Genomic DNA, 16,617 nt, shown 5'->3' on the forward strand with positions numbered 1-16,617 from the left:
CTGGGGTCAGCACTTGTTGTCCAGGTCTTGACATTGTTCAAGTATCACACAAATGAATATGACAGCCGTATCGGTGTTGGTCAAGTTGTTGTGACAGCGCTGTCTGATTCGATATGTGTTTCTGCTTGAACGTGTGATCGGTGTTTCTGCCTCTGTCACTCTTTCCTAAAAACGTTCACTCGTGTTCCTCATTCTGGAGACGAATCCCACTGCCCATAGCTTTCATTCCTAGACAGTATCCTTCAGAAATGGCCTTTTCTTGGTTTCCAGACCCATGTGTGACTTGTAACTGTCTTTACTAGCAGGTAAGGAAATGCAGGCAGGTCCTGTGGATCAGTCAGGCGTGGTTAAACAGGCCGCTTTGACATTTTCTCTTTCATTGTTTGTGACAGTTAGTAAAATGTGCGTGTCTCTGAACCTCGGGAGTGCTGGTAGTTTTGCTGGTGTGTAGGCAGCATGCAGAGTCACTTTAATAGCCTCCATTCAACTAATAGCCCATCAAATACATGCACCCACAGTCTTGGCTCGCTGCCGCTCTTTTTTACCTGTGGTCAGATTTAACACTTGTCTTTACTCTGCTGAGATTCTTTAACCTGTCAGTTATAAATAAGATATAAATAATCACTCATGATGCAGTGACAACAGCTTTGTTGCAGATCTTGTGTGGTAGTGTTGCATTCGGTACGTGCTGTTTATACTTTGCCTGTTTGAAACAACGCTGTGCTGAGTCAAACGTGAAGCCAAGGTCACATTGTCTGTAGTCTATCACACACAGGTTGTGTCTCCAGACCAGACATGCACAATGATGTCTTTACCGCTGCTTCGAATACAGGACGTTTCCACACTTGCATTTACATAATCAGACCTCTGCAGGTCTGGAGGTGTTCATTGGTTTCTGGATTGTTAGTGACATAGCACTCTATTGGCCCATCTATCATGTGTGTGTGAATGCTTGCACCAAATATCTTCCACTTCCCTTTGCCTCCCTCATCACATCATTACATTTGTGATCTGTTTTGCTATATTTAACTGCGGATCATTTTGCCCAAGTTTGGCGGTGTTCCTTTGAGCCAGCGAGGTGATGTGTACACATTATTTCACCTCTCTTAATGGCATTAGCATGTAAATGAGCGCAAATCAGTTTCACACTCTTGGACTGAATCAGGTCACATTGGGAGGAAAGCAAAGTGGCAAAGAAAGAAGGAGGGAGCGAGGCCGAGAGAAACCGTTCTCCCACTGCGCTGGAAAAGAGAAAGCCATTCATGGCTGCATTAGTGGGCAGCACCAAAGAACTGCTCTGAGGTTACACCCAGAGAGAGAGAACAGCCTTTTTCTAAGACGGGGCGTCTGCTTCACACTTCCCTGGGATTTGCCTTAATATGAACCTCTTCAAATTGCACACTTCATGTGATGCATTTATTTTGTTAAATGTTTATTAGTTCTATAAAATTAGAAACAGTCTCAAGAATGCAAAGACAACAGGCTGATTATTTATATTTCAACTACTGTCTTCCTAGCAGCCGTTACACAAACTGAATATAGGCACAGTAGAATATTTGGAGCTCGTACAGTGATAACATTGAGCTAGATGCAGAAAGTGTTGCCAACGTGATCATTAATTAATAACAACTTTAAAGTCCCAGAGGGGCAAATACCTGTGTAGCAGCACACAACCCAGACCGTGAGGGGAGAGGCCACAGAACAGTGTGTATTTGTTGATTCTGGATGGTGGACAGATCCACAGAGCAGAACATGGACCTCTGCATGAAGCCATAGTAGCTATCGCTGCCACTTTAGGTCAAATTTCTGTCAAAATGTGTCCTTTCTGTAACAAGATGTTGATATTTCTCCATTATAATAATAAACCACAAATTCATAGCATTGCTTGTATTCATTGAAACTAAACAAAACATTCATTCATTGGGAGAAGTCTTAGTTGTATTGTATGTCTTTGGGATAGTGCTAGTGTGACAGTAATATTCCACCTGCCTTCGCTCTAGACTGACTGCCAGGATGACTTGCTACTTCTGTATGCTGTCACTTATGTCATTACTTAGGTTTGAGATGCATTCACCAAGCCAGCTCATTAGTGGCTGCATTTGTTTGAGGAGCAGCATGACATTAGCATTTTGATGTGCACAGAGCCTAAGCTGCTGCTGTCATTGTTAGGATTCACTTATACATTCACAGCCGCTACGTCTCCTTTACCGCCACTGCTGATGGAAAAAATATAGTTGTCTGGACAATTCATACCTATGTATTTACATATAAAGTGCAGTAGTGCCATCCTCAGGGCCGTTATAAGCAAATATGTGTATGATTGTCTATCACTTGATAAGGTTGAGGTTAGAACAAAACTTGTTTTATCTGTACTGTAGTTCGACCAAAGGCAAACAAAGGACTTTGCTCTATGCAATTTTTATTTTATAGACAATGACTAGTGTAACTTATTACTCCACACATACAGGATTAGATATTAATTGATAAGAACATACTGTTTTTCATGTTTTTTTTAATCTTTTGATGCATCCATCTTGGATTGTATATTAGCATTAGATTTTTAGGACTGACAGAGGCCACTGCAGAAATGTATCAAATCAATCATACAAGGCCAGAAGCTTTAATATATGTGCTGTTACAGTGTGTACTGTACAGCAGGTGGTCCACTGTATGGGATGACAGACATCTAAGCACTGACATAAAAGCAGCCGTTGAAGATGTGCTGGTCGGTCTGTGGATAAGAGGTCAAACATGAATAATAAAACAATACATTAGGATGTTTCTGGGTCATCCTCAGTAGCGGCAATATCAAAAATATACAGCCCTAAAAAAGCTAGGAAACACTACAGGCATGTAATATACACAGACACGGGTAAAAGTAACAATTACAGTCTTGATTTAGGTTTGTCATTAAATGATCCAAAACACCAAACTGATGTGTTAAACATCTGTTAATTTATGTGACAAGTTTCATCTTTTCAAAGTGAACGTCTGCGTGTAGGTGTCTGCACTGAACTCCCCTGCTTTGTAAACGTATGTCAATATGTAGTCATCACATAACCTGTAGGTACTGAGCTCGTCCCTCAGCAGACAGTTTGTTCATTAGTCCTGTTCCTTACAACTCTGAGCAATACCTGGTTTTACTGTCTGGTGTCTTAAAGGCACCATTGCAGAGAGAAGGCATACACAATAATACTGATGGATGTCGACATCAGTGGGAAAGTGAAAGGAAAATGTTTCTATCAAGTTTGAATATCTGATAACCGATGACCTCAAAATAAATGGATGTCATATTTTAATGAATTCTGGTGTTTTTGTGAAGCATTAAACATCTCTGGACACGCGTGGACAGTGTTGATGATGTAGTAGAGCACAGCATTAGAGATTCACGTACTTTTTGATTGTAGTTCAGGAGGACATTTTAAAATTCAGATGAGAGATTTCAAAGCCCTGGAAAAAATTGCTGACCTCTCAGCCTTGAATGAGTTGAAGCTTGCCTTCGAATTTAAATGAGAAGCTAATGGGTGTATTAGAAAATAAGAACGTGGATTTTTCTGTTGTCGTCCACATTATCCTCATCCTATTTTATTTTGTCCTTCACCTCCACATACCTTAGGTCTGTGATTCAGAATAGAGAGCTTTGTTGTTGTGCTCAGTGAGCATGGCAGCGAGCAAGCTGGTAAAATGTTGATAGGGTGTTAAATGGCAGGGTGTAGTTTATGCAAGGGTTTAGAGGCAGCGAGGTCTAAGCCTTCGCCTGTCATGGCATCGGAGTGTGGGAGGATGGGGATCAATGGGAATACATTTCCTGCTGGAGATCAGCTCAGATGAGTCGAGATCTACTCCAAGGACGCTTCTTCATCTGTTGCTGCAACATATGCACGCAAGGAACACAGCTCATTCATCAAAATCAAATCAGAGAGCATATTAAGGAAGGAGTTAATAACATGCCTTCCACCTGCATGTGCTCCATAAATACTGTGACATATCTGTTTATCTGGAGTAGTTTTGTCCACATTACGATTGATCCAAGAGTCTAGATACCTAGTATTTGACAACTGGCCTTTACAGTAGGTGTGTTTTAATTAATCACAATGAATTTTGCCTGTTTTAATTGTGCTTTCAATTCAATCTAGTAATAAATGAGGATTGATTCATGCTCATCGTCAAAGGTTTGCCTTGTATTTGGCATCATACATAATGTGATGCTGGGAACGAGCAGATACAAACTATAAATAAAAGCCTCCTAGCCTGCAGCCGGGAGCGTTGAGCATCTCCTCTTTTAAAAAAGTGTGATCTTCCCAGTGTTTTGTTTTAGACACTGTATATCTGCAATGCTGCAGTGAGAGTTGGACCTGTGGGACCATTACAAGCCTCAGGGCTGTGTGCAAGTAAAAAGAGGGGAGTCATGCTGGACTACAAAAGTGGTTAGATGGGAGAGGCACTGTCTGCAACCACTTCTAACACAGTGTTTTGTATTTTTTAACCTTGAGGGTATGTGCTAGTATCTGACAAACAATTGGCCTCTCCGTGATTTATACAGTACAAATGTTGTTCATTTAGACAACAAATTAGTAAGTCTGTGTCTGTGTCAGTCTCTGGCATCGTTGTGAGAGTTCTGCTGCTTTTTGTTGTAGATTTCCGTGCATCATTGTCCTGTTGAATGAGCCAGCATTGAACAGGCTGTAGTAGGTTGAGTCTAGGGTGGAAAACATGAGGTATGTTACACTAACTGCTACAATCAGACGACTTTTATTATTACGCAGTAATCAAGGAATGAAAAGTGAGAGTACAAAAACTGCCCATGTCTGTAAAACCTAATTTTAACTCATACAATAAGACTGTATTACAAAGATGATGCTGCAGATGAATAAATAAGAGGGTTAGAGGTGGGAAGGAGTGAATTATTGTCAATTAGGCAATAGTTCCTGCCTCCTGTAGCAAATATAAATATCTGCTGAGGACCAGCAAATTGTCATTTCTCATTTTAAGCTAATTGGTTTTGAAGCAGTTTAAACTGTAGAATTTTGTCAGTTTGATTATTATGTCACAGACAAGTGGAAATGTCTTGGTATAAATTTGTGTCACTTACTAATTATAGCAGATTTAACAGTTTTGTGATTTGGCAATAGCTGCTAATCGTCCTCACTAATTGTGTGGTGTGCTGCTAGTCTTTAGCCACTTCTGACTCTCACTCCACTCACTACGGTCTCCACTGGCTCGGTCGCACTCACAGCTACAGTGTGTATATTACAGGTATGTTCTGTGGTTGATCTGACCTGTAGCTGCTGACTCACACAGCAACCTTGAGGCTGTCACAAGGGGACTATGAGGAGGCAGCGCGACATGCGGCTTAGTGGCGGATGGTGAAACCTTTACTTGTATTGGAGTTTGTGGCGAATAAGGCTGATATTAAAAATTATATTATATAATTGAAATGTGATGTATTTTTTCTGTATTAGCTTCAATATATATTGCACCGGCACCTGTGACGGGTGGTTCGTGTGGATAGAAGCCAGATACATAAGCTAAAGCAAGAATGTGAGTGATTATGACTAAGGCAAGGCAACCGGGCAAAATTAGCTTTAGACAAATCTCAATTGATATCATATGTAGCTTTCATCACGAACACTGCAATGCAATAAGTGAGAGGGGGAGGCAGCAGCTTGCGTGCGCTTAGATACACTTTATATGGGTGAAGGGAAAGCCTGCAAAAACAACAGCTTAGCAAAGTGTTGTGAGCGTCTCAATGCTCCTCTCCTCTCATTATTTATTAATCTTCTGCCAGAATATTCACCCACCATGGTAGAGCACCATCCACAGAGAAAGAGAGAGAGAGAGTAATAGACCCTGGGATAATCCCGACAATCAACACATGCCTCAGACTTCTTTTATTGTAATCACTTCTTCATTTCAACAACCGCTTTTCTGTTACCAGTTTTTTGATATTTACAGGTGATTTTTACCATTTTTTTCTGTAAAAGGATTAAAATACACAGGGTGACTTTGAGCCACAGTGTAGTCGTAGAGATGCGACTTCAAAACAAGATTACTGACATGAGCCGCACAAGCACATTTACACTACTTACAAGCGGGTCTGTAATCTGTCACAGAATGAGCCTCTGTCCGTGATGGAGTTCATGGCTGTTGTGATTCACACAGGTAACATCAACTGCAGACTAGAAATTGGGTGTAATTTGGAATGGAACGTCAGCCAGGAAAGTGGAGGGATGTGTGCAGCGCCACCAACTGCTGTGCTTCAATTATTCAAATTGCATTATATTTTTTAGCTTTCGTGATGTGTTGTGTAACACTGTTCAGAGGGAAGACAGGGCTCTTTTGCACATCTGTACAGCATGAAGAGAAACATGAATGAGGCATAGCAGAGGATGGAGACAGCGACAAAAAGCACTGCTGTCTTTTTTCTCATTGATTCTTCTGATCCTTAATAGTGAACGGAGGAACGGTCCACGGGCCTATTTCTATAAGCAGAGCAAAGAGACCAGGGAGAGTGATGTGATGTAAGGGGATTCAGAGGACAGCTGCAATAATCCAGATTTCTGCCGTCATGGGATCATTGCTGCTGTTGGGTCAACTAGCACTGCTGAGCTGCCTCCTCTCGCTTTGCTTGTCCGTTCAGAAGGGTTTTACTCATTATAGATACAGTATGTCATCATAATTTGGGCGAACATGTTAGGACTTTCAGGGAATTAATGGGTGTTAATAGTTATTCACACATACATGTAAGATTACAGTATGACATTCAGAATATGCCTTCAGTCCCTACTCTTGGCCGCCTGCATGTATTACCTCGCACATCACCATTTTTGAAGCAGGGCAACAGGTTCATTGTGGTGATGCCAAAAATATGTACAGATAGAGATGATGTGGGTATTACACTGATCCAGAACCTGCCTCATTACCAAGTCCAGGCAATGCCATGTTCCTGCTTGGCACACTTTCCAGTGAGAAATGTGAGCACGATCTCCCCAAAGAAATCTAGGTTTAGCAATCTGCAGTCTTAAAATAGCTTTGAATCATGCATTATTGCACAGCACGCCTGCCTCCTCTGTCTTCTCAGACTATTGTATTCTTGTGTTTTTGTGGGTTTGCTGCACCTTAGAGTCTTACACTACCTAAGCATAGGCCTTTAATAATCACACTTACAGATTTGTTGTTGCTTAAAGGTAAATTAACCTAAAACATATTGTGGATTGAGTTGAATGGAAGTCATATTGGGAAAATGTGTGCTTGCAAGTGATATAAAGCTGAGCAGATCTCACTCTCGTAGCTCGACTTATCATGTTTCCCTCTGGTTCGATAAATCATAAAGCATTCTGGGAGGCGTCACACACTCTCCTGAACCTGGCGCTGCTTCAGCAGGATGGATGTGACAACGTCGCACTTAAAGTCACACAAGCATCCCAGCCAGTCAGTCAGCTGTAACAAACTAGAATGCCAGCATCAACCGCTGTAGCGCACATTCTCAGACACACTATCCGTCTTTGTGTTGTCATCGCGTACGGTGCTGCTCACCCCTTTGGTCGAGCGGGTGTGGTCTGTGTGAATAACCCTCTGTTGCCTGCATTGATACTGAAACCAAACAAATTCCCTCGTGCTCATGCTGCATTTCAGAATATGCGGATGTGTGCAGGTTGCACCAGTAAATCATATTACTTCAAAGCATTGATGGGTAAAACTGGAGCCTGGGCCAAACATTGACACGTGGGGAAGATGCACCAGCGCACACGCTTTGTTTTCAGTTCAAATCACACTGTAGGAGTCAACACGAAGCACAGATGTGTGTTCCTGCGGCTCCTGAAGCATGTATGAGGATGAATGCAGGCTAGGGCGCATGGAGCGTGCTTATGCGCTCACTCGTGTGATGTGAAAGCTGATTAATATTTTCCTCCTCTTGTCCCTGAGGGCTTTTGTGATTGACCAAACCCAGAAGTTATTTCATGAGCTTGCCACCAAACCGCATTAGTGGTGGCTGCTGCTCAGCCCGTGCCTCTGTGACGATAAGGGGATATTTCCCAGCCAGCGATTGCTTGCTCTGTTCCTCGCTGTCACTGAATACAATGACCATCAGCACATTCACTGAGTATTATGAGCGTTTTTCTGAGGTCGCTGTCGCTGTGGAGGACAGCAAAGAGTGGAGGTGCATGCAGTTTTTTGCTGCGGTTTGACACCTGAGCTGAGTCTCGTGGATGGGAGTTGCTATTGTGGAGTGTTGTCCAATCTAAATGCAATTATAAAGGCTGTTATTGCAGGTGACTAACAAGTAGTCACCTGTCTCATTGTGTTCAGGCCGCTGCCATTGTCCTGGTTTGAAAGGAGCTGCCACAGGGCAGAGCAAGGAGAAGTAACTGCTGTTGATTAAAAGTTGACAAGGAATAAGGATTAGAGACGCGAGGAACGGCTGTCTCTGCAGACGTGTCGACCGGTTGCAGGAGTTTGAAGGATCTCTAACCAAGCCATCAGCTTGGCCATTGTGTCAGCATGGGAGCAATTCTCGGCTTCATCTTCTCAGACTGTGCTGATAATTCAGGAGGAATGACAGACCGTGTCAGCGTTATTGTCCGTCCGCTCTGTGGGGTCAAAGCACTGCACAGTTTAAAGAAGCGATTCCTCACTGTGGGGCCTCTTTGTGTGATTTTACTCATTAACTGGAGTTGCTGTCGAGTAGAAAACACAAAATGTTTTTAACCTGAATGCTGTGTGTGTGTGTGTGTGTGTTCTCCCAAGTTATCAAGTTATATTACAATTATATTCTGGGTGCTTCATTAGCCTAATTAGCCATGAGGGTGCTACATACAGTATGACAGAACACATATGTTATATATATGTGATTCAGATCTCAAACTAGTATTTATTTATTTATTTATGGTAGTACTTATAATATAATATTTTTTTTTATATTCTAAATGTATATATATATATATATATATATATATATATATTTGAAAGATAACTTAAAAAGGCAAGAAGAAGCTAATGGCTTTTTTTAATTAAATAGTGGCACTTTTTTATTAATTTATTTTTTGGTCATTGCTTCTCATTACACATTTTGCAAATAGACAGAGCAAACATCCATAGTTTTAATTAGCAGCATCTTCATAATCTTTTTAATCTCCCCGTTTTCCTACTTAGCAATTGGATTAATACCCATTTATTTTGTTGTCAGGTTTCAGCCTGGTTGGCGGTGAGCAGAGTGGGAGGATTTCTCATTACGTCCAAAACTAAAATGTTTTCTCTGTTGTCAATGTGATATGTAAGCAGTAGTGGAGGTGTAGAAAATGAATGGGTGGTAAAGTGATGGCTGCTTTTACTGCCCCCAAGTACATAATTCTACATATTAAAATAATGTAATGCTTTTTATCTCTCATGTGTTCCCCATGTCAGTCACTCTGATAAGAAACCAAACGTAGTTAAGAGCTTCAATTAAACCCTGTGAATTCGCCCCAGTCTCCCTCTGGCGCCATTTATCTGTGTTTAGCCCTCTCCAACCCAGGCTGGGCGCCAGGCAAACTTTACCATGTCTCATGGTTCTTCTTTAAAATCTAGGCCAGCCCAGCCTCATGTGCCACCTGGCCAGAGTCAAAGTCCACAAACTAAAGCCAGGATTCATGCTGTGAGTTAACTGGGCGACAGGTTGCTCTTGTTTTATCCAGTGCATTAAAAAAGCAAGACTTGCATTGTTTTTATATGTTGTGACTTTTATGTAGTTTTTTTACACAGTAGGGAATTTTATAGGAAACCATAGTTTGTCATATTGTTTGTGTTGAGATTTTTTCTAAATAAATTCAAAATTGTATCATGGAATATTCCTGTCGATTCTGAAGTTAAAACAAATCAGTGTCAGGTGTGCCTTGCTCACTGTGTTAGGGACAGGCCAAGATTATGTTATATTAATGTATTTCTGTAGCCAATTCCAATGATGAAAGAACTGAAATGTGCAGATGATTCTAGACCTATATAGCATCTTTTAGCCTAATACTATGTTTCATCTAGACAATATGTTGTATTAGCTTGCTGTTTTTTCTCTTTAGCAGGAAACACAAAGGACTAGATCTGATGGGCATGACATTTTATCATGAATAAAAATATGTACAAATCAGACTTTTGCATGTACATTCAGAGCAATATCCCCAAGCTATTTTAGGTTGAACAAGGTTATTGAGTGAGCAAGTTGAAGATGCTATTGATATATTTCTCCAAAGACTTGTTTTGGGTGCTACTTTACCTCACTGTCACTCTGTATGACTGCATTGTATCTGTCCTACAAGAAAATCCATGTGTTGGATCAATTCCACGTCTGATTAATGCTGGCTAAGAACAAGGCTGCATTAGCACAGCGGCGTTGGCTAATGTGCGTCTACATGTGGAATGCTCTGTGCTCTGTGGAAGGGGGTGCTCTGACAATTGGCCGAGACCGTTCTCCTCTGAGAGACTGCACCGGAAACAAAGGGTTGCCATGGTAACAGTCAAGGGTGAAGGAGGAGGGTGTGGCGTTGTGCTTGAAGTGGCGAGATGGACGTGGCAGATAGAATGGCTGGGAGCGGGCGATGTGCTCCGCGGTCCTGTGCCGTTGTGTGCCGCTGCCCACCGTTCCTTCTCCTCCTCTGTATATTCTTCCCTTGCATTGCTCTCTTGTCGTTCTAGCGTGAGTAGGAGGCTGTAAGGAGAACAAACGCTGAATCTCAATGAGACAGCTGAGTGGAAACTCACTCTGTTGCTCTGTCTGATGGTGCTTTTATTCGCTCGTCTCAAGCCGCAAACATCAGCATTGTCAGGTTACTACACAATTTATCAACACACGCTTAATGACATGGAAGTGTTTTCAGGGCAGTTTAATGTTCCGCCCTTTAAGTGTTTACAAGAACACGTGATCAACACTGACCCAATAAAAATAGTGGATTAACGACTTAATGCAATCTCAATATGCTTTAATGTACTTTTAAGTTTAAGATGTAACAACTGTTCCAAACAGCAGCTGCTCTTAATAACACTGGCAATTATAAAAATGATGCGTTAATGTCGCTCCAATGAGTACTGGGCTTTTTTGAAAGCTGCAGTGACTAGCTTTCTTCTCCTCCACCATTAAAGAGACACCCCTTCATGCTTTGTGACCTTTCTGACACATCCCCCTCTGCTGCTGATGAAGGTGGATTGGAGTAAATAATAGTACTAATAGATTGTATTGATATATACTAACAATCTGATTAAAATTCAAACCAACACAGGGTCACTGAAACTGAAACTATTGACACTACAGACGTTAAATGATCAGAGCCTCCTGGGTAAGTTGGCTCCAAAGCCTCTTGGTTTTTTATTATTTATATGTTGATGAGGTGGAACTCAACATGCTTAGAATCTAAGAACACTTAAAATTTGTCCCAGTAATATTTTTCGGAGACAGTCCTTTCTCCTCCTCAAATAAACTGCTAATGGTGTTGACCTTTATGGTTGTGCAGCCCACACCACTCAGCAAACCTGTCCATGAAACGTCTATACTTAGTATTGTGGTTCCTGCTGATGTAGCCCACGATGCCAAAGTCATCCAAAAAGTTCTGCATAGGTTCCTGAGGTCTGAAATGTGGGTGGTCAACACGAATGAGAGGACTGCTACTTCATGTGCCCATACTTATTACAGTTTCTGACATCGCTAAGGTGCATTACTTATTAGTGTCAGCCTGCATCATGTCTATTGGACAAATAGGCGCAGGCAGTGACCAGCTTATATTTGGTCAGCACTGGAAATTGTGAAAATTACAGTATGGAATGTAGTATTTGGTGCTTATTTTGTCTTTTTTATTTATTTATTTTGTATTAGATGTTAATATAGACCTATTACAATAATGGGGGTAATTTAAGCAGAAATTTATATGGGAGAATTTTTCTTTTGGGAGATTGTTGGCTTCATTGATACACACCTGTTGTGTGGTAAACCCCAAATTCATGCATGAAGCTTCCTTGGTAAATAAATTATTCCATGTTCCAAATTATATTCCAGGAATGAGTGGAGTTTTGTGAATGAATAATTGTTCTACATTTAGGCCTGTTATAATATTGTGATACAGTATTTGATGTCCTCTGATAACTTATCTCGATTCTCAACACCGGCGAAGCAAGTTACGCCTTGAATTGTATTCCATTTTCCAAAATCTGTTCTATGAACCCTAAAAATTGCCGCACTTGGTGCAGAAGCACTGACATTAGGTTCAGGAACAGAGGGTTCATCATTAGGGTGTGCGGATGGAACTGGAAGGACTCCTGCTCTTATCAGATATGCCAGAACATGTCCTGGCCTGACTTTGTGTCCTGAAGTAATGCATAAGAATAACTACTAATAATCTGGCAGGAGGTTCATGCAGTAACTACTACAGTTACAGGGGAGAGTAGAGGAACACAGCCCTGTCAGTTTCCTCTATAGACCACATGACATTAACTGAACTGAGGTTATTTGACACATAGATGCTCTCTGGCATTTCACTGCCATTATGCACATGCAGTAAGTACACATTGTAAGAGCAGTGTTTTATTATACAGTAGTTATGCTACGGTTATGCCTTTCCTTATACATCAAGTGCGATTATGTCTTTGTAGTGAACAGAACATAATTATTGGTGGCCACAGTGAACTGAAGATGTGGAAACAACTTTACAGTACAATACCTGGTGATAGAAGCTGAGACTCATACAGTAGATATATTTGAGTCTGTGTGTGCAGGAATCGTAATAATTGTTGGGTGACCCTATGGTGACATCAGAGGACTACAAGCACACTGCAATCTTTTGTTAAAGTACTACAACCCTATATGGCAGAAGAAATGATAGAAATGAACGGTACATCCCTCTCCAGAGACACCAAACAAAAACCACGCTGCACTGGAAACGGCAATTGCCTCTTTGCTTCACAAACGTTGAAAAATGAAGATAAATTAGCGCCCAACCCCAAAAGAACTACAGTGTAACTGAGAAACACTGGGAAGTAAAATGTTTATTCACAAGTGTTGGAACCCTTATTGATTCTGATCATTACTCATTCTCACCTTAATAAGATTTGCATCAGTTGAGACAATGTAAACCATAAGCTCTAATGTATGTAGTGTATTTCTGATTTACTGTTTGAATTAGTATTGAACTTGATCTGATAATCTTCTTCAAGTGTTTATGTTGTCTTCTTCTGGGGAACAGCGATGGTAACACAGAATCCAAGGCAGAGAGACATTAGTATTCCTAAGGCCCACACTCTGACCTCGCCATCTGCTGCCTTTGTACCACTTCTGTTGCCCTCTGTCTCGTGCTCAGCCCGGCTTTAAGGCAAATACGACTCATGTAGATACACAGGATATTTGTCTGCCAAACAAGAGGAGTCTCTGAGGATAATTTAAAGCTTTATCTTACTGTAGCTGAAACATTTTGTGGCAGACATGAATAGGTCTATCTTTGGAGACAGCCCCGTGCAAGTAGTCCCCAGCTGCACTTCAAACCAGACAATTGGGATACTGCAGCAGGCGGGTATGTTGCTGCTGCTGCTGCTGGTGTGTGTGGCTGAGTGCCGTCCTGTGTGCACGACGACTCGAGTCACTGCCTGCATTTTGGTGCATTTAGGTTTGGAGGCAGATATTTTGTGTGCGCGTGTCAATGCCTGTGTTTGCGTGTGCTGGTGGGATGTGGAAAGACGTGCCGCGATGGAGCCTGCTGGATTCTGATTTCTTTCTGCAGCAATAATTGATTCCGGTCCCTTAGCCACTCCAGCTCGATGCAGAGCTGGAGAGGATCCCTGCATACGTCGTCAGCAAGGGAACAGACTTGTTCTGAGACTGTTCTTTAAACCTGCATACTATATGTGGCCAATTTAGACATTGTAGGAGGAAGTGGCATCAACATGAGACGGCTGATCTTCAGGGTGCACTGTAGATAATGGGGGTCCTGGTAACCACCTTTACTCCAAACTAATCTGTTTTGAGTAGAGGCTCCTAATTAGATACTAAGAAATTGATGTTTGTGTTTCGAATCAACCTATTCTAAACTAATAATATGCAAATTTCTTTTTTATTTTATATTATACAAAGGCAGCACCCTTCAGAGACAGGCCACGTCTGTGTCCGTCCACCGCTAGACTGAAATCACTTTGCCCTTTTCGAAGTACATATAGGCACTCTGTCCTGTAAAAACCACCATAAAGGCCAGAATGTTGGTGTAATAAAGAAGATCCAGTCACCGTTCACTCTCACCACTTGAGCGCCCTGGTGACTGGTAAAGTACAGCAGCAGACGTCAGCATCAAAAGCTGCTGTGTTGAGCAAATTACTGTCAGTGCCCGACTGCCTGGTCCTGGTGTGAAGCTTTTGCATTATTTTTTAATGGTGTACACCCAAAACTACTGTAGATGGTAAAATGTGGTTGTTTGCAGGGAGACGGCTGAGCTGCTGAGTAATGGTGCCTTTACTTACAATAGCAATTGTATGGGCGGATCTTCTTTGTTCTGCATCTTTTGCACCATCTAAAATTTGTTTTGGTTGCAGAAATAAAAAAAAACTGTTGAACAACATAAAAGTGCTGCTAAAAATGCTCTCCAAAAGATATTTAGTCTTACAGTACATTTAGATTTAAGCATTTGTGCACTTGTTGTACTGTATGTCTGTCCTAATAATACTAAACAGGTGGAACAGATCCCCTCTGCGTCTTGTTATGATGGTGTTAGCATTCATCTACAAAGGCATTCAAATTCACTCAACACAGTCAAACACGTCCCAGACAAAGCAGATCTGGGAAAAGCCACCTGGCTGGGGACTTATAGGATTTTAACGTTTACATGGTACAGTAGTTGTATTGGCAGTCAGGAATAATGAAAACAAGATTATGTGAAACACAAGTCACCCCGAAAAAGAGGTTGTGAATATAAGAAGCCAACAAAAGAGGTCAAAAGGTTTGACTCCCCAGGGGATGTTGTTACCCATAGTTACCAGCCTCTAGCCCACCAGCTGTAGGAAGCTGAGTGAGGCGGTACAGGGCTCCTACAGGAAGATGCTGGGATGTAATGTGGAGGAGGGAGGGTGGTGCATAATGTCTGCTGGCTGGAGGGGGAAGGGTGGAGCAAGAGGCAGTGGGAGGGGCGGGAGGCAGGAGGATGGGGCCGTTGTTACGGCAGATCCCCACACCATTGTACACCACATTACAACTCGGGACCTCAGGTAAGCACTGTACACACTGTTCCTATTTGCTAAGAAACTGACCGATATTGGCAGGAGTTTGTAGTGAAAGGCGTTTGCTGAGCTGTGAACAGACATGTTGCCATATTTCATCAGGTGTGCAGCAGATGTTTAGCCTTTATGCTGTTCTAGACCCAGCGGCCCAGTTGACTAGCTAAGGTGTGTGTGTGTGTGTGTGTGTGTGTGTGTGTGTGTGTGCGTGCGTGCGTGCGTGTGTGTGTGTGCTCGCGCCTGTGTTTCATGTGCTTGTGTTTCAGGATGTTAGGATGCGTTTGTGCCAGGCTGCGTAGAGCTAATCAAGCCGTCTAATCACTGATGGTGGAAAATGTAATTATGGCGAAGGAAAAAGGGGACAACAACAACACAACACCCCCTCCACCTTACCCCCCTCCCCCTGAGGGCAGTTGTTCGTAGCAACCGGTGGCAAAACAATGGTGGCAAAATGGATGATGGGGAGCAGAGGTTTACAGAACAATACATAACGGACCCAATGGAAGACAGTTCTAATCCATTTTTTGTGCCGATATATTTCAAAGCCAAATTACTTGTCAACACCTTCAGTAGATTGTACTCTATAAAAACTATATATAGTACTGCAAGTAACTGATACTAGACTAAATTATTATTATTGTTTTATTCTGACACACTTACTTTTTAAGTCCACCCATCCATTTTCTATGTCCTTTTTCCCCCCTTTGGGGTCGCGGGGGGCTGGGGCCGATCTCAGCGTCCTGACGGCGAGAGGTGGGTTCACCCTGAACAGGTCACCAGTCTACTGCATGTCTGCAAAAACATTCAAACATTACTACAAGCTTTTATAGCCATTTTGCCACTTACTGTTAACTTTGTGCACACTTTGGAAATAACCGGATACTAAATTAAACAGGATTCAGACTTGTTAGAAACATCTCCCTTAGCAAGATAATAAAAAAATCAATAAGTCTTGATGGATAGATCATCTGCAAACAAAGTGTTATCAGTGTGCGGCACCTACGTAAAGATGACCTTGAGTTAATTACATTTTTTGTCCAGCAGTATTCCATTAGGTTTATGTGAAGGTGAGCATTGTGTCCATGTAAGCTGAACCTGGGCAATACTTTAGTCCAAATCTGTTCTACGTACTGTGAGCACAAAAATGTTGCTTTGAATATGGACTGAGTCAAGCAGAACCTGTTAGTTTCAACCAAGGTTTATTTGTAGCTCTTGTAGGCAAAGAGACAAGTGTACGGGCGTATTTTCAAGGGTGTGCTGTATGTGTGTGCTTGCTAAAGTGAAAGCTGCTGCACATTTTCTATTTTAAATGTTGATCCTGCAGACTGGCCATTTTGATAGGAAGTGATATATTGCACATTTTTTTGGCCTGCTGACCTCGGACATTTTCTGTATGCAGTTGCACTG

The sequence above is a fragment of the Betta splendens genome, chromosome 3 (assembly GCF_900634795.4).
Source record: "Betta splendens chromosome 3, fBetSpl5.4, whole genome shotgun sequence".
Lineage (NCBI taxonomy): Eukaryota > Metazoa > Chordata > Actinopteri > Anabantiformes > Osphronemidae > Betta > Betta splendens.